The following is a 19,106-nucleotide window of genomic DNA, read 5'->3' on the forward strand; positions in this document are numbered from 1 at the left end:
GATACAGAAGGGAATGGTCTGTAAACTGCGGAAATCCTTATATGGTCTCAAGCAGAGTGCCAGGTGTTGGAACACAAAACTCACTGAAACGTTGCTTTCTCTAGGTTTTCACCAGGGCAAAGCTGATCCGTGTGTGTTTGTCAAGGAGGAGGGGCAAAACAAACTGTATTGTTTATGTTTTGTTGATGATCTTCTGATGTTTTGGAAGAATCAGGCTTTCTACCAAAGCACCCTAGCTCAGCTGAAGGAGCACTTTGACATGAAGGATCTTGGTGAGGTATCCAACTATCTTTCTCTGCAGGTGGAGAGGGACCAAGCAGGTAATTTTCTGGTACACCAAACACAGAAAATTGCTGATGTATTAACCAGGTTGAATTTGGTTGATGCAAACCCAGCAGACACACCGATGGTGACAGGTTACCAGGTAGACAGTACTGCTGAAGCGTTTTCTGACACAACGCTGTACAGATGCATTCTAGGCAAGTTGAATTTCATTGCTAGATGTTCAAGACCTGACATTGCTGTAAGCACTAACCTGCTTAGCAGACATGCTAACAATCCTACTGTTCAGGATTGGAAAGCTCTGAAGCGCATAGCCCGGTATTTGAAAGGGACTATGCACTACAGGCTGAGGTTCACCAGTCAGAAGACTGGAGGTCTTGAAATCTTTGCAGATGCAAGTTTTGGAAGTGACACCACGGATGGTACAAGCACGTCTGGAGTATGCTACATGTACAACCACTGCCTGTTTGACTGGTTGTGCAAAAAGCAGACGACAGTTAGCCTAAGTTCCTGTGAAGCAGAACTCAATGCTCTGTCATTTTCACTCATGGATTGTGAATGGTTGATGCAACTGTTTAAGGACATTGGGGTTTCTGTGAAATGTCCTATACAAGTGTATCAAGACAATAGATCTTGTTTGGCTTTGCTGAACTCGGAGAGTTGCAAGCAAAGGACCAAGTACTTGCAGATTAAGCTACATCGTGCAAGAGAGTGTATTCAGAAAGGACTCATTCAGGTGTCCTACATGCCAGGAAATGAAATTCCTGCTGATCTGTTGTCTAAGGTTGTTAACAGAGAACAACTTAAGGTTTACGTACAAAGGTTGCAATTGGGTTGAACCACAGGTACTACAGGTTACACGGAAAGGGGGAGGATGTTAGGATATTTCCGTTCCACCTTAAAAGGGAGCAGGATGTTTGTATAACAGCCTGCGTAAGTTCCTGTCTCACAGGATGTTTATGCTATATGTTCCTTTCGTTTTCTGTCTGTTATGCCTGAGCAGTCGGAGCAGACGGTCATGTTTTCTTTGTTCTGACCAACGCCAAATAAACTGTAAATATGCATGTTCTGCTCTCATGCTGTGCAACTTCTTGCTGTGTGAATTCTGCTGTCAGAGTGTGCACTAAGCCTGAGGCTTAGTGTCGCTAAATTGCTGATACTGCGTGACTACGGGAGGTCGATGGATCGTCCGGCACCGAGCTTGGGGCCTCAGATGGATATTATCTCCCTGGCAGTATCCCAACACCATGAACTGCAAGAAGATCAAACCGATCCATTCTGAAGGAAATCAGCCCTGAGTGCTCACTGGAAGGGCAGATCCTGAAGCTGAGGCTCCAATACTTTGGCCACCTCATGAGAAGAGAAGACTCCCTGGAAAAGACCCTGATGTTGGGAAAGATGGAGGGCATAAGGAGAAGAGGACGACAGAGGACGAGATGGTTGGACAGTGTTTTTGAAGCTCCCAGCATGAGTTTGACCAAACTGCGGGAGGCAGTGGAAGACAGGAGTGCCTGGCGTGCTCTGGTCCATGGGGTCACGAAGAGTTGGACACGACTAAACAACTAAACAACGAAATGCTGGGCGAAGGCTTATGAATGGCCCAGGAAAACCTTTAGCCACAGCTCAGTGGTTAGAACATCTGCTTTGCATGCAGAAGGTCCGAGGTTCAATTACCAGCCTCTCCTGGTAGGGCTGAGAATGTTCCCTGCCTGAAAGCCTGGATAGCTGTTGCAGGTCAATGTAGACCAGAGTTTCCCAAACCGGGGTTTCCAGTTGTTGGACTACAACTCCCATCATCCCTAGCTACCAGGACCAGCGGTCAGGGGTGATGGGAATTGTGGTCTCAAAACTGCTGGAGACCCAAGTTTGGGAAACCCTAGTGTAGACAATACTGAGCTAAATTGATGGTTGTTCTGACTCTGTATAAAGCCGTTTACTGTGTTAAGGTTTAAAAGACTCTTGCGATGTACCCCAAAAGCATGTGATATAGTCCTTTCTGGCCTTTCCCGAACTAGACCACTTCAGAGTAAATGCTGCAGACCGCGTTTTTCACATTTTCTCTGCTTGTGAAATCCTCTTCCCATGGAAGGCCCTACCATCAATAGGACCCCATCCTGATGCCAAAGTTCTCAAATCCATTACGTCTGTCCTGGTGCCTACATATAACAACAACAACAACAACTTATTATTTATACCCCGCCCATCTGGCTGGGCTTCCCCAGCCACTCTGGGCAGCTTCCAACAAAATACTAAAATACAGTAATGCATCAAACATTAAAAACTTCCCTAAACAGGGCTGCCTTCAGATGTCTTTTAAAGATAGGATAGCTGCTTATTTCCTTCACATCTGAAGGGAGGGCGTTCCACAGGGTGGGCACCACTACCGAGAAGGCCCTCTGCCTGGTTCCCTGTGACCTCAGTTCTCATAGGGAGGGAACCACCAGAGGGCCCTCGGAGCTGGACCTCAGTGTCCGGGCATAACGATGGGGGTGGAGATGCTCCTTCAGGTATACTGGGCCGAGGCCATTTAGGGCTTGGTGCCAGAGGGCAAATGGGGGGCCACCTCCCTCACTTGGCTGGTAGTTTTAAAGTCAATAGCCAGCATGGGCTAGAAGCAGGCAGAAGTCTGAGAGTGAGGGCCATGCTCGATTTCTGCTTGAATCCAAGGCTGTTGCTATGGGAGAAGCAAGACCTTCTGGGCTGCCAATGCTGTGAGCCCCTGCATCATAGGCTCAGGTTGTAAAAGGTAAAAAAGGTAAAGGACCCCTGGACGGTTAAGTCCAGTCAAAGGCAACTATGGGGTTGTGGCGCTCATCTCAGGCCGAGGGAGCTGGTGTTTGTCCACAGACAGCTTTCCGGGTCATGTGGCCAGCATGACTAAACCACTTCTGGCGCAATGGAAACACCGTGATGGAAACCAGAGCGCACAGAAACACCACTTACCTTCCTGCCGCAACAGTACCTGTTTATCTGCTTACACTGCTTTCGAACTGCTAGGTTGGCAGGAGCTGGAACAGAGCAACAGGAGCTCACCCGTCGCAGGGATTTGGACCGCCGACCTTCCGATCGGCAAGCCCAAGAGGCTCAGTGGTTTAGACCACAGCGCCACCCGCATCAGGTTGTATAGGTGTGTAAATAAACTATAGAGCATAAAGACACCACAGACTCTGTTGTCCCTCAATCCAAGGAAACCAAACCCTGGGTAAATACCTGGAACCCGTAAAATCTCACACTGATTTGAGATTGGAGTGGCATACAACAATATATAAAAGCTATGCTGTGAGTGAAACACACACACACACACACACACACAGTGGTACCTCGGGTTACAGATGCTTCAGGTTACAGAGGCTTCAGGTTACAGACTCTGCTAACCCAGAAATAGTTCCTCGGGTTAAGAAATTTGCTTCAGGATGAGAACAGAAACTGTGCTTTGGCGGCGCGGCAGCAGCAGGAGGCCCCATTAGCTAAAGTGGTGCTTCAGGTTAAGAACAGTTTCAGGTTAAGAACGGACCTCCAGACCAAATTAAGTACCGGGTACTTAACCCGAGGTACCACTGTGTGTGTGTCAGTGGCGTAGCGTGGGGGGTGCAGGGGGGGCGGGCCGCACCGGGCGCAACATCTGGGGTTAGGGCAAATCCATGGGTTAGGGGGCGCAAATCCACCGGTTAGGGGGCGCAAATTACTTGCCTTGCCCCGGGTGCTGACAACCCACGCTACGCTACTGGTGTGTGTGTGTGTGTGTGTGTGGTGTCCATCCTGAATTTACCAACATTCAGCTTCTTTGTATATTCACAAATTCTAGTGTTATGAGAGAGGGAGAAAATATTCCCTCTGTCCACTTTCACCATGCAAGGCATCTAGTCTAGCATCTCTTTCTCATAGTGGTCAATCAGATGGTCCTCTAAGAAGACCAAAAGTGGGGCCTGAGTGCTCCTGTGCTCTCCCCACTTGCAATCCCCAGCAATTGGCATTCAAAGGCACCTTTCTCTGTTAATACCCTCCCTCTGGTTATCTTCCGCCCCCCACAAACCCTGCTACATTTATTCTCCCCCCCCCCCGTAGGCTGCGTCTCCAAGCAGTTCTGGGAACCCATGGCATGAACTACTGGCCTCATAAATATTTGGAGAATAACAAGCAGCCCACAAGTAGGTGAAACTCTCCTTCCTTGCCAACCTGTGTCCTTGTGTTTTATCAGAGATCTGGCTTCTTGTTTCGCTGCTGAAGTAAACAAAAGCTCCCTTGAGATCTTCACGCTCGCAGGCTGCTTTGTAGCAAAAAAAGGAGTGGGGCCTCTTCTCTCCGCAAGCTGCGTCATTTGTAAGGGGGTGGATGGAATAGCTCCTTCGCCTCATTGACATTTCCTTTGGGGGCCAAAAATGACCGAGAGAGGCTCAAGAACAACAGATGCTTATGAGCAAAAGAAGCATGAATTGTCTGGCTTTTCCTTTGTGGGTGACGTGGGGGCACCCAAAATTTCCCCTTCCCTGCCAAGAGAATGGGAAACATTTTTCCACTCTGACATGGGTGAAAGTCAAGGTTCTTGGGAAGTTTGTGGTTTTGCGTTCAACATTGGTCCTACACAGAGTTGTTGTTGTTTAGTCGTTTAGTCGTGTCCGACTCTTCGTGACCCCATGGACCAGAGCACGCCAGGCACTCCTGTCTTCCACTGCCTCCCGCAGTTTGGTCAGACTCATGTTTGTAGCTTCGAGAACACTGTCCAACCACCTCGTCCTCTGTGGTCCCCTTCTCCTTGTGCCCTCCATCTTTCCCAACATCAGGGTCTTTTCCAGGGAGTCTTCTCTTCTCATGAGGTGGCCAAAGTATTGGAGCCTCAGCTTCAGGATCTGTCCTTCCAGTGAGCACTCAGGGCTGATTTCCTTCAGAATGGAGAGGTTTGATCTTTTTGCAGTCCATGGGACTCTCAAGAGTCTCCTCCAGCACCAGAATTCAAAAGCATCAATTCTTCGGCGATCAGTCTTCTTTATGGTCCAGCTCTCACTTCCATACATCACCACTGGGAAAACCATGGCTTTAACTATACGGACCTTTGTTGGCAAGGTGATGTCTCTGCTTTTTAAGATGCTGTCTAGGTTTGCCTACACAGAGTATACCCACTGAAATGAATGGGCACGGCCAACTTGAACCCATTTGCACACGTAAACAACTTCCTCTGTCTCTCTAGCCCCAACGTCAGCTTTAAGAGAACCTGTTTGTGGCAGACGTTGCTTCCCGATTCAGATTGCCTTGAACCCTCTCTGGAGACATAAACTTAAATGCCCCATTCAGGGGAAGTGAAGGAAATCACAGTAGCCTCTCCGAAGGTACTCTATTTTTAACTTTTTGCAAGACTCCTTCCTTCTCAGCTGGGCTCCTGGCATTGCCAAAGGAAACACAGAAACTGTGTTGCATGCATCCCTTTGGGGCTGGTTTGAAAGTGAGCGAACAGAGTCTGAAAAAGGAACTGGGCATGTCAGCCTAATAAAGGGTGGCAACAGAAAGCAAACTAAAAATGCTTTTGCAATTCGTCAAAACTATCCAGCAATATCAAGTTATAGGAAAACTGGTGCTATTAACAGTAATCCTTCTAGTTGGTTAATTGGTTCGGCAACTTCCATGCACATGATGAGTGAGGCTAATTATTTCCCCCAAGAGTTAGGTAAAGGGGCCCCTGACCATTAGATCCTGTCGTGACCGACTCTGGGGTTGCGGCGCTCATCTCACTTTATTGGCCGAGGGAGCCGCTTCTGGCGAACCAGAGCAGCACACGGAAACGCCATTTACCTTCCCGCCAGAGCGGTACCTATTTATCTACTTGCACTTTGAGGTGCTTTCTAACTGCTAGGTTGGCAGGAGCTGGGACCGAGCAACGGGAGCTCACCTATCACGGGGATTCGAACCACTGACCTTCTGATCAGCAAGCCCAAGAGGCTTAGTGGTTTAACCCACAGCACCACCCGTGTCCCAAGAGTTAAATGATAGCTAATCAGAGGCAGCTACAGGAGAGCTATGAGATTCAGGTGAAGGTCAGATGCCTTGTCAATCCCAGCAGGTATATCAGAGGACGACCCGGCCTGCCCAGGCCGCAGTTTTACTAGAAAACCAGAGGTTAAACTTTCCAGCCCCAGGAGGAGCGTGGGGAGTGTTTGCGCGACACACTGCAATTGACACACTAATATGTCATGACACACATTTTGGAAAGCTTTGTTTTTGTTTTTTTTAAAGATATTTATTGAAGTTTTACAAAAACATAAGTTTACAAAATAGAAAAAAGTCACATAGAAAGAAAAAGATACAAAAAAGAAGACATAGAGAAATACATAAAAAAGAAAAAAGAAGAATAAAAATACAAAATACAAAAAACAAATAGATAAAAAAGAATTAAAAACAAATCCGTTTTTAGTAACTTTAAACTCATTAGCTTGTTTCCTTGACCTCCTCACACCTCCCCTTTTTGTATTCCCATTTAAGTAATCAAATCAGCAAATCCTTACCCTCTTTCGTTTGTCTTAACTCTATATCTTAACATATTATAACTCTATATTCACATTTTGGAAAGCTTTGTTCTAGACCTCTCTCCCTGGTCCTAGTGACTCTACCCAAATCAAGAGTCCCACTCCAAGCCACATTATTGACTGGCTCTCCTTTGCACCTCACCTTGTGTGTTCCTGCCTGGTTGAAATGTGTCCTGAGATTACCTCTTGCTCGTTTGGATGGAAGATAGAGAGGGGCGTGTGAGCGTGTGTAGAAACTTGCCTCCTGTACTAAGGTGAAATCTGCATTCCTTCCTCCACCCGTCTCCTCCTCAAGGTGCTCCTCACTACTGGCATGTGGCCCTCAGAAAATCGCCCAGAAGCAAATGCTCCCACCTGGAGACAAGGAAAAGAGTGGGAAAAGACAGAGGAAGTTCCCATCAGATCCAAAAGAAAACAAAACAAAAGCCTTGGCCTCAGACAGCTCAAGAAGTCGAGCCTCAGACGCCCTGGAATCTTGGCTCTGATCTAATGGAGTTTCTGAAGCATGAGGGGAACTTGGCTGTGCCTGAACAAGCGAGGCTCACCTGAGTCAGGTGCCTGCCTTTAGTGTTCAGCGTCACAGCCGCACACACCCCTTGTCCCCGGAGGGGATTTACCTCATGCAGTTTCCATGACGCTCCCTGCTCGGGCCTGGGCACACAACCCATGTGCCCTTGGCTTGGCTGCTGAGGAACAAGTTGGCCATTCTATTTTCATCCTGGCTGGGTCACAGCCCTGCTAAGCAGAGCAGGCGGGGGGAAGGGGAGAGAGCATGGAAAGGGGACCTTTTGCCCAGCCAAGGTCACACAGGGCATAGAGAGAGTTTCTGCGGAGTCTGAGCTCTGGTTTCCCAAGGGCATCACATGGTCAGCTTCCAGAGCTTTCCTCTTCTGAGCAGAGTAATGACCGATGAGTAGTAGTAGTAGTAGTAGTAGTAGTAATAATAATAATAATAATAATAATAATAATAATTTATCTATACCCCACCCACTCTGGGTGGCTTCCAAAAGAACACTAAAATACAATAACTTATTAAACATTAAAAGCCTCCCTAAACAGGGCTGTCTTCAGATGTCTTCTAAAAGTTTGGTAGTTGTTTTTCTCTTTGGCATCTGGTGGGAGGGCGTTCCACAGGGCGGGTGCCACTACCGAGAAGGCCCTCTGCCTGGTTCCCTGTAGCTTTGCTTCTCACAGTGAGGGAACCGCCAGAAGGCCCTCAGCTCTGGACCTCAGTGTCCAGGCAGAACGATGGAGGTGGAGACGCTCCTTCAGGTATACTGGATCAAGGAGCTGTTCTTCATTATGGCCAAGCACGTACCTGCTGTTTATCCACTCTCTTGGCATGCAGAAGGTCCCAGGTTCAATCCCAGGAATATTCAGGGCTGGGGGGGGGGGAATTCATACCCCAAACCCTGAAGAGTTACCACACAATAGAGAACTATTGTTCTCTGAATCGATATACTTAATTAATTTTTATTTCACAAGATTTATATGCTGCTTGATTGTACAGTGGTACCTCGGGTTACATACGCTTCAGGTTACAGACGCTTCAGGTTACAGACTCCACTAACCCAGAAATAGTACCTCGGGTTAAGAACATTGCTTCAGGATGAGAACAGAAATCGTGTTCTGGCGGCACGGCGGCAGCAGCAGGCCCCATTAGCTAAAGTGGTGCTTCAGGTTAAGAACAGTTTCAGGTTAAGAACGGACCTCCAGACCAAATTAAGTACTTAACCCGACGTACCACTCTGTGTGTGTGTGTGTGTGTGTGTATAGTGTCCATCCTGAATTTACCAACATTCAGCTTCTTTGTACGGACCTCTGGAATGAATTAAGTTCTTAACCCGAGGTACCACTGTAGTAAAAACCTTGAAGCAGCATACAAAAAGAAAAAACGACGAAATCAAGAAAAAAACCCCACCATGCTTGAAAGTATACAGAAGTTAAAATACTAAAACCAGTTAAAATTACCTCAACTTTCTAAGCATCCAGGGAGGCTTGTCGAAACAATCTTTTTAGCAGGCGCCAAAAAGAGTACAGGGAATGCACTCAATCTGCAGGGAGTTCCAAAGTGCCGGTGCTGCCACACTAACCAAACGGATTCTTACATATGGCATCTTCCTGTGTTTCCTATACTCAGTGGGACTGGTAGGGCAGAAAGCAGACCCAATGATAGGCAGGGCGGTTCCAATGAATTCTAGTTTTCTCCCCATCTTCCTCCTCCCTGTTGGTGATCATTAGGACTGGTAGGGCATAAAGGCAGGAGGCCAACAGCAGGTGGCACTACAGCCAATGACTGGCAGAGCCAAGTAATTCTAGTCCCCCCTCCTCTACAAGGGCAACACTGAGGCTAAGGAGGAGGAAGCTTGAACTGGAAGTTCGTAAGAAAGCAGTCCAGTCAGGACTGACTGAGGGCAGACTGAAATTGCTGGGGCAGTGCCTCTTCTGCCCTAACGGATCAGCCTTCACTGCCGGCACCATCAAAATGGGGGAGCAGAGCAGGCAGGGAAAGAAAGGAAACATTCACCAGTAAACTGTGGTTGGCCCACACATTTGGGAGCTCTGAAGACTGTTGGAGTGCTAAACCATGGTTAGGGAAATCCATGGTTTGCTGTGTTTTCTGAACTAAGCCTTTAGACAGCATCTTAAAAAGCAGAGACATCACCTTGCCAGCAAAGGTCCATATAGTTAAAGCTATGGTTTTCCCAGTAGTGATGTATGGAAGTGAGAGCTGGACCATAAAGAAGGCTGATCGCCGAAGAATTGATGCTTTTGAATTCTGGTGCTGGAGGAGACTCTTGAGAGTCCCATGGACTGCAAGAAGATCAAACCTATCCATTCTGAAGGAAATCAGCCCTGAGTGCTCACTGGAAGGACAGATCCTGACGCTGAGGCTCCAATACTTTGGCCACCTCATGAGAAGAGAAGACTCCATGGAAAAGACCCTGATGTTGGGAAAGATTGAGGGCACAAGGAGAAGGGGACCACAGAGGACGAGATGGTTGGATAGTGTTCTCGAAGCTACCAGCATGAGTTTGACCAAACTGTGGGAGGCAGTGGAAGACAGGAGTGCCTGGCGTTCTCTGGTCCATGGGGTCACGAAGAGTCGGACACGACTAAACAACTGAACAACAGATCTTTTCTGCCATTATTATGATGACTTGTTGGTTCCCTGACACCCACCACCAACATTTGAGCCTCACAGCTAGCTTGGTTGCATGACATGGGAAGGAAGAGTTCAAGCAGCATTCCTGAGCCTACTTCACAGCTGACCATCAGTCAATCAAGGCATCCGTTTACATTCTTATGGCCCCGGTGCTGAGAAACATTTGCTCAGAAACGGGGAGCCTCTTGCCAAGAATGAAGTGACACGCAGGAAACATTTCCTGTTGAGAGAGCCTCGGTGCTCATCAGCCCGGCAATTAAAACACGCAGATGTTCACAGGCTCGAGAAATTACGAGATGGGCCCTGCCACAATGAAATGCGAAACCAGCTTTGATTTTCACAAGGGGGTTTCCAGCATCAGATCGAGGTCAAGGCTGGGACTGAACATGGTGCCCTTCTCACTCTGCCTTCCCTGAGCCAACCCTGCTTTGGTAGGCTGGCATCCTTCCAGCCATGCAAAGCTGCTCAGGGCTGACGTCACTTCGGTGGCCAAGGCTGGGCTGGCGTATGGCGGTCTCCCAGCCACGGTGAACGCATGCTCCACCACTGGACGGAAGTGCTTTAGGATCCTGCTAGAGCCCTTTGGGTACCTTCTTGCCTGCATTTGGAAAGACATTGTGAGTGCAGGGGTGGCGGTGGACAAATTTTGGCCTGGCACATGGTGCCATAGCATACCTGCCATCCCATTTTTTCAGGCAAGAACACAGTGGCCATTTTGAGTGCCGTGCTCTTGCCCTGAAAAAAAGCTCTTTGGGGGAAGACTGCGATCTCGCACAGCTCCCCCTAATGCACATCTTTGGGTTCCGTGTGAGATTTCGCCCCGAGAAAAGCACTTTTTTAAAGGCAAGAGCAAGGCGCAAGTCACGTGATTCGCTCAAGGGCATGTCCAGGAAGATGCACATCCCAGTTTTGGGTCTGAAAATGTTGAACGGTATGCCATAGTACCCAAGTCCACCACTGCTTGGAGATCCCTCTCTGGGAACCTAATGAGAAGGCAAGACTGTTGGAGGGTTCATGCTGGGAGCCCCTTCACTCTGTGCTCAGGTATTTTTCTATGTGTGTAAATAAGACCATACAGTGGTACCTCGGGTTAAGTATTTAATTCGTTCCGGAGGTCTGTTCTTAATCTGAAGTACCACTTTAGCTAATGGGGCCTCCTGCTGCCGCCGCGCTGCCAGAGCACAATTTCTGTTCTTATCCTGAAGCAAAGTTCTGAAGCACTATTTCTGAGTTAGCGGAGTCTGTAACCTGAAGCGTATGTAACCCGAGGTACCACTGTATATCCCTTTTTCCTTATGGAGTATTCTGGAGCCCATATAGAGTCCTTAAGTGGGTTCCTTATCAGTAGAAGAAAACAGAGGCCAACCAGAGTATATTGAGAAGCAAAGTGGCTAGTAAGCCTCATCTTTATTAAAAGAAATAAACTGTTGTAACAGGGTCCCCATTCACCGTACACAGGGGCGAGAAGAATCCTGAACAATGGTGTGCAAGCCCTTATGTAGACCTTTGAAATTGCCCACCCTCTAGCCCAAGACCACCCTCCAAGACATCATCCATACGACACAGAAGGAGGCGGTCCACAGCAGAAATCCTGTCTGCCAGGATACCTGACAATGGTCACTGATCGCATTACCTGGGCAGCCTGGCCATCCTTTTGTTAATGCTTTAGTTCCTGAATACAGGCCACAGGCTCACCCTATTCATACACAAATACAGCCTTAAGACAGGATTTGCAAGCAAAAAGACGATGGGAAGGCTTTCCCCATTTGCCTCCCCTACTGCAGAGGAATATTTGAGGTCATTGGGAGAGTCAAAATGGCTTGAGGATCCCATACTATTTCAGACACATGGTTCATATATTTAGATATGTGTGCATTTATGAATAAAGGTAAAGGGACCCCTGACCATTAGGTCCAGTCGTGATCGACTCTGGGGTTGCGGCGCTCATCTCGCTTTATTGGCCGAGGCAGCCGGTGTACAGCTTCCGGGTCATGTGGCCAGCATGACTAAGCCGCTTCCTGCAAACCAGAGCAGCACACGGAAACGGCGTTTACCTTCCCGCCAGAGCGCTACCTATTTATCTACTTGCACTTTGACATGCTTTCGAACTGCTAGATTGGCAGGAGCAGGGACCGAGCAACGGGAGCTCACCCCGTCACGGGGATTCGAACCACCGACCTTCTGATCGGCAAGTCCTAGGCTCTGTGGTTTAAACCACAGCGCCACCCGCGTCCCTCATTTATGAATATTTACCCTATATTTGAGACCTTAAAATTCATAAAACAATCCTAAACACATCACAGCCTCCATTGACCTTCGTTCCAAGGAAACCAAACCCTGGATAGACACAGGAACCCTTTCCACCATTTGAAGACTGGTATGAGCGCAACATTATATTCTCTCTAGGCATTTGTGGGGCTGCGCGAAACACACAGCCCTCCTGGAACAAGAGTTCAACGCTTGCGCACAATGCAGCTAAATCTTCCTTTGCCAAGAAGACAGAGGAATAAATAAGGAAGGCTGATCGCCAAAGAAGGAAGCAGACCCGGCAGCATCCGAAAAAAATTCCCATCTGGGAGAAAAAAATACAGTGAGCTGAGTCACTGTCGTAAGGCACAGAGCGAAGAACAAAGGATCCTGTCCCAGCTCTTTTGAAACTCCCTGATGTCTGGAGTTTGTCGCCAAGACCGCCCTCCTCTACCAGTTCTCCCTGTTCTCCAAGGTCCTGAAGGGTCTTGAGGAGGGTTCTTTCATCTTTGATTTATTCCTTATCACAGCAAAATGACAATAAAATAATATGTAAAAAAAAACACAAGGAAAAATGTAAAGGTCACTTTTTGCAGGACCTGCCGATTTCATCCCCCGGGGGTTCGGTTGGGGCTAAATGAACCAGCTGCAGCTGGGCCTCATCCAGCCTGAGTAAATATTGAATCTGGCTGGCGAAAAGAGAGATTTCTAAGGTGTATGTTGTTTAGTTGGCTAAATTGGGATGTGCCCTCATGCCCTCCGCTTTCTTGGTTTTTTTTAAAAAAAAGAAGTCTTTTTTCAGCCCTGGGATATTAAAGGCCCTTATTTGTCCATATCATGGAACCAAAGAGATTCGGAAGATATGTGAGAGATATGAGAGCCAGTGTGGTGTAGTGGTTAAGAGTGGTGGACTCGTAATCTGGGGAACTGGGTTCGCTTCCCTGCTCCTCCACATGCAGCTGCTGGGCGACCTTGGGCTAGTCACACTTCTCTGAAGTCTCTCAGCCCCACTCACCTCACAGAGTGTTTGTTGTGGGGGAGGAAGGGAAGGAAGGGAAAGGAGAATGTTAGCCGCTTTGAGACTCCTTCGGGTAGTGATAAAGCGGGATATCAAATCCAAACAACTCCTCCTCCTCCTCCTCCTCCTCCTCCTCCTCTTCTTCTTCTTCTTCTTCTTCTTCTTCTTCTTCTTCTTCTTCTTCTTCTTCTTCTATGTGACATCCTGGAGCTCCCTTCCCATCCTAATCCTTGGAAGACTTGCTTATTGGCCACACATTAGCCAATCACATCGGAAAACTACAGTGTGGCCACCGATAAGATCTATACTGCCATATGGAATCTGCAGAGGCTGGTCAATTAGGGTGAAGGGAGCACTATCTCATCAACCCGTCTCTGACTCCACTACCATTGAAATTAATGGACCCAAGGTAGTTATGTCCATAGTATCCACTGGGTCTGCTCTGTTACAGCCATAAAAGGATTTCAGTGGATTTTGACACTTACAGTCTACAGCTATTCTTATAGTTTTTAATTTATACAAAAAAAAAATTTCCTTCCAGTAGCACCTTAAAGACCAACTAAGTTAGTTCTTGGTATGAGCTTTCGTGTGCATGCACACTTCTTCAGATACATGACTCAAAGGGACTTGCAAACACAAGAGAAACACTAAAACCAATTACAATAAAGACAAGGGATAAAAAAACCCCGGGGGGCAACAAACAGCTATACAAATTGGCTTAGCATATCCTTCCCAGCAAATGAGTCCACAAGGCCACTTCCGCACTAAGGAGAAGGTGGGGTTGCAGGCTTCATGCCCCCCCATGCGCACAGCGCCCCCACGTGATTGGGGGGGATTCCTGGCCACGTCACCCCCTAGCCGGCCAATCGGCTGGCTCGGGGGCGGGGCCTGCCCTATAAAGGCAGGACGCGGCCGGAGATCTCCCTCTTTGCTGCCCGCCAGCTGTTCCTGTTTATTTAAATACCCTTCAGTCAAAGAGCCAAAAGCCCAGGTAGAAAGGAAAGTTTTCAGCTGGTGCCTAAAACTGGACAAAGAGGGTGGTAGGCAAACCTCCCTGGGGAGAGCATCCCATAAGTTGGGAGCCAGCCCTGAAAAGGCCGTGTTGCCATGGAGGAGGCGCATGGAGAATAGCTTTAGGTGATGATCCCGGGGTCTTGGTGGGTTCATATGGGGAGAGGTGGTCCTTGATGTGTTGGGGTCCTGAGCCGCATAAGGCTTTATAGGTCAAATGGAGCACTTTGAACGGGGCCCAGAAACTAACTGGTAGCCAGTCAGGCCAGGATTGGCATTAGGAGCTAAGACTGTCTTGCCAGGTGAGAAACCCGGCCGCTGAATTCTGCATCAGCTGCATTTTCCGTACAATCTTCAAAGGCAGCCCCATGCATAATGCACTGCAGTAATCTAACCTGGAGGTAACCAGAGCATAGGCTACCCCTGCCCAGATTGGGGAGTAGCTGAGCCACTTGTCTAAACTGATGGAAGGCATTTGTGTCACCAAGGCAACTTGAGCCCCAAGTGATAGAAGAAACCCCCCAAACTTTGTACCTGATCCTTTGGAGGGAATGTAATCACATCAAGACCTAAGCCAAGCCCAAAGCCCACAATGAATGAGACTAGTCTGAAAACCCAAAGAGCTAGTGCCAGCCAGCACAGACTGCAAAGTGGTACCCCTCCAGATGTTGTTGGGCCATTGGCCATTCTGGCTGGAAATGATGGGAACTGGAGTCAACAACATCTGGAGGGCACCCTGGTGGGCAATTCCGTCCTAGATGGTCCAATGGTCAAGAAGTTTCATTTAAAATAACTTGAAATTATGGATGAGAAGAAGATACAGCAGTAGTTATGAATCTGATCATGGTTCCTAATTTGGGAGAATTACATAAGGAGAGAAAATCCTCTTGGGCCCGTCTAACCCATCCATGTTGGTGGTCTGCTCACCAACTCTTCTGGGAGCAAATCCCATCCTTTCCAGAAAAGGGCAGGCAGCTGCCTGTGACTCCATCTTTTCCCTTCTCTCCTCTTTTATCCCAAGTTGGCCTTCATTGTCACCACTTTACCTTTGTACACAATGCAGTGTTTGTCACAGGAAGTCTCTGTCACCAGCTTCCTCATATCTGAGGGCTGCCGGAGCACACCCAAAGGAGTAAACATCACACAGTCATCCCTTGATTTGTGCCACGTTTCCCGACATGGCCGGGTCATTTGTTGCCGTAACATCCGAGAAGGAGAACAATACCCCAGCATTAAAATCTGCCCTCCAGGTGACCTGCAGAGGCTGGGTGTGCTGGTATCCTGATTCTATATCTGCACACAGAGCACTGGAGGCTCAGGAGGTCTTCCAGGGTCTTCTAACAGTGGAGTCAGAAGATGGCACATCCTCAGGCACTGGCCCTTCCAGCTTCGTCTGGTAGCAGTGCCTCTGAGGATAGGGATGGGAGGTCCTCACCCTCAGGTTTGGAGCCCTCACAGGACAAGGAATCTGACCCCTGAATCCTGATGCTCTCTTTGCGTCATCATGATCATTAATTTACATCCTGACTTTCCCCCCATAACTCAAGGAAGCTCACAAAGGCACTCCACTTGCCATTGCTGCTGCCACCAGGGCCACACAGTAGCAGGAAATGAGACATCAGCTGGGGGCGGTGGTGGGGGGACCTTCCTGTTTCACCTCAGGCGCTGGAACAGAACAGGACAGGCCATGTGATGGCCTGGGATTCAGACTCAGAGGCTGAACCTGAGGGATCCCAGCCTGCACAGGATTCCCTGCCTCCAGAACCAGCTGAGCCAGGGCTGGGGCATGAGCCTGAAGAGTCCTCACCTGTGCTGGATCCTCAGGTGCAGGCATCAGCTGAGTCTGCTCTGTCTCCTGAGGTGATGGAGGACCCATAGCCTGCAGGTGCTCCACTCTCAGCCCCGTCAGAGGAAGCTGAGGTTGCCTCTGGGTCCGGTAACCCTCCAGCCTCTCCTGAGCTGTAGAGGGTCAGGGCAGAGAGGTGGCGGAACTAACTCCCGCAGAAGGAGTGCTCACCTCCAGGCCAGGAGAGGCGAGTCACCTGAGGATCGGGGCCACCCTATGCCTCGGGGCAGATAAAAGCCGGCCAGCCCCAGTCCCAAGTTGCGGGAGCAACATTGTGGTTGCTAGTTCCTTCCTGAACCCTGTCCTGCTTTCCTGCCTGAGCTCCTGATCCGCCCTTGCTCCCTGCTTGCAAGCCTGTTCCTGACCTCACCCAACTCCCTGCCCTGCACCCAGCTGCAGCTACTACGGACTGCCTCCACGTTGCACCTTTGACCATGGACCGGACTTGGCCCTCACCTCTCAGGTAACCCACAGGACCAGCACAGGCCACCCCTGAGGGGCCTCCTTAACAAATGACACTTCCCAAGATTCTTTGCTGGAGGCCATCAGTCTTCAAAGTACAGGGCTGAGGGGCCTTGTTTTAACCTCAGCCAAATTCCTGTCTCATCTCCCAGCCCCTGGTATTTTGTTCTGAAGAGTTTGGCCCTGTTTCGGGAACCTTTCACTGCCTATTTTATAGCCTGTCGTCCTCTTCGACCGCAGGCATCTCATTTATCCCTGGGAGAGATACCAAGATTTTTTTCTTACTCTTGCAAGTTGAAAGATTTGGACATGATCCCAGGGAACAATGGTTTGGGCTGCTGAAGAGGAAAGAGTCCTTGAAAGAAGCCAGTCTGCTGTGTGCTTATTTCAGAATCTATCTCCTATACCCCAAACAGCTCTTGAAGACACAGGCCACTTTCCCCCCTTTAAGTTACATCCAGATCGTCCATTAAAAATGTTCAAGCACTCAAGACTCACCTCCAAGGATCCTGGAAACTGTAGTTTTTTAAGGGTGCTGAGAGTTGCTAGGAGACCCTTATGAAACTACAGTACCCAAGATTCTTGGGCTGGGGAGCCATGACTGTTATGTGGAATAAGAGTGATTTAAATGGATGGTACAGGTATAACCTTGAGAACATAAGAACATGATACAGTGGTACCTCGGGTTACATACACTTCAGGTGACATACGCTTCAGGTTACAGACTCCGCTAACACAGAAATATTACCTCGGGTTAAGAACTTTGCTTCAGGATGAGAACAGAAATCATGCTCTAGCAGTGCGGCGGCGGCGGGAGGCCCCATTAGCTAAAGTGGTGCTTCAGGTTAAGAACAGTTTCAGGTTAAGAACGGACCTCCGGAACGAATTAAGTACTTAACCCGAGGTACCACTGTAGCTCAGTTGGCAGAGCATGAGATTCTTACACCGGTCTTGAAAGACCTACATTGGCTCCCAGTACGTTTCTGAGCACAATTCAAAGTTTTGGTTCTGACCTTTAAAGCCCTAAACGGCCTCGGTCCAGTATATCTGAAGGAGCGTCTCCACCCCCATCGTTCTACCCAGACACTGAGGTCCAGAGCTAAGGGCCTTCTGGTGGTTCCCTCACTGAGAGAAGCAAAGTTACAGGGAACCAGGCAGAGGGCCTTCTCGGTAGTAGCACCCTCCCTGTAGAACGCCCTCCCACCAGATGTCAAAGAGAAGAACAACTACCAGGCTTATAGAAGACATCTGAAGGCAGCCCTGTTTAGGGAAGCTTTTAATGTTTGATGCATTACTGTATTTTAATATTTTGTTGGAAGCCGCCCAGAGTGGCTGGGGAAACCCAGCCAGATGGGTGAGATATAAATTATTTATTATTATTATTATTATTATTATTATTATTATTATTATTAATCGTAGGGTTGTGGGTCCAAGCCCCACATTGGGCAAAAGATTCCTACAACAGATTCTCCTTCCAACTCTATGATTCTATGAGAAGAGCTCTAGTGGATCAGGCCAATGGCCCGTCTAGTGCAGCATCCTTTTCTTACAGTGGCCAACCAGATACCCATTATGGGAAGCCCACAAGCAGGACCCAAATCCTAACTCCCCACTTGCAATTCCAATAAACTGTTATTCAAAAGGTACAAGGTCTCCAACTATGGAGGCAGGGCAGAGCCATCAGGACTAGTAGCCACGGATAGCCACTGACTCCAGGAATTTGTCCAATAATCTTTTGAAGCCGTCCAAGTTGGTGGCCATCACTGCCTCCTGTTTGACTATGCATTGTGTCCTGTTATCTTTCCTAAATCTTCCAATATTCTGTTGGATGTCCCCGAGTTCTAGTGTTATGAGAGAGGGAGGAAAACTTTTCTCTATCCGCGTTCTCCATGCCATGCATAATTTTATAAATTTCTAGTGGCAGCTGCTGTGCTGAAGGAGGGAGAGGGCATGCCCCCCCCAATTTGGGGCCCCCAATCTAACTTTGTTATTTTGGATGTCAGTGTGTGTTGTGGTTGCTACATTCCAACGTATCTGGGGTTGCAGCCCAACTCAGAGCAGACCCACTGAAATTAATAGGCGTGACCCGTTGATTTCAGTGACCCTACTCTGAGTAGAAATTCGCTGGCAACAACCCTTGGAACCCGTTTTTGACAACTGCGGGGAAAGTTTTAAGGGCAATAAATTAATTCTGATTTGTACCTCACCTCTTTGTTTTGTTTCCACATGTAATTTTGAGTTCCATCAGAAACAAAACACAACGTTTTTTTGTTTCTGGAATACTTTTACGCTTCGTTTAGATGTATGTTATTTTGATATGCCCTAAGGGCTAATTCAATAAGATTCTATTCTATCCAATGCTATTAATAGAAGGCTGTCATGTTAATTTTGCAGAAGCAAATTAGAATGTTTAGAGATAGATGCTGGAAAATAGCCAAGAAGGAAATGGTGCTCGCTGTTGGTTCAGAGCAGAAAGTTGGTGAGACATTCAGTTCAGTTCACAATTGAATGCAAACTAATTCACATTTCTTGTTTTTTTAAAAACGGCTGGGGGGAGGA

At 48.2% G+C, this 19,106-nt stretch overlaps 2 long non-coding RNA genes across 2 annotated transcripts in view; one reads left to right on the top strand and one right to left on the bottom strand.

Annotated features, from left to right (window-relative positions):
* The window catches only part of LOC310769578, a 136,203-nt gene extending 123,785 nt beyond the window's left edge, over positions 1 to 12,418 (bottom strand). Inside the window, exons 1-2 of the long non-coding RNA XR_014551696.1 lie at positions 12,278 to 12,418; positions 8,314 to 10,561 (exon numbers count right to left, since the gene is read on the bottom strand). This is a non-coding gene — a long non-coding RNA (uncharacterized lncRNA). The remainder of the gene's footprint in view (positions 1 to 8,313; positions 10,562 to 12,277) is intronic.
* The window catches only part of LOC310769613, a 73,360-nt gene that overhangs the window by 46,412 nt on the left and 7,842 nt on the right, over positions 1 to 19,106 (top strand). The window contains exon 2 of the long non-coding RNA XR_014551738.1: positions 18,942 to 19,026. This is a non-coding gene — a long non-coding RNA (uncharacterized lncRNA). The remainder of the gene's footprint in view (positions 1 to 18,941; positions 19,027 to 19,106) is intronic.

This window comes from Podarcis filfolensis, assembly GCF_964270895.1.
Source record: "Podarcis filfolensis genome assembly, chromosome: 8".
In the NCBI taxonomy this organism is placed as follows: domain Eukaryota; kingdom Metazoa; phylum Chordata; class Lepidosauria; order Squamata; family Lacertidae; genus Podarcis; species Podarcis filfolensis.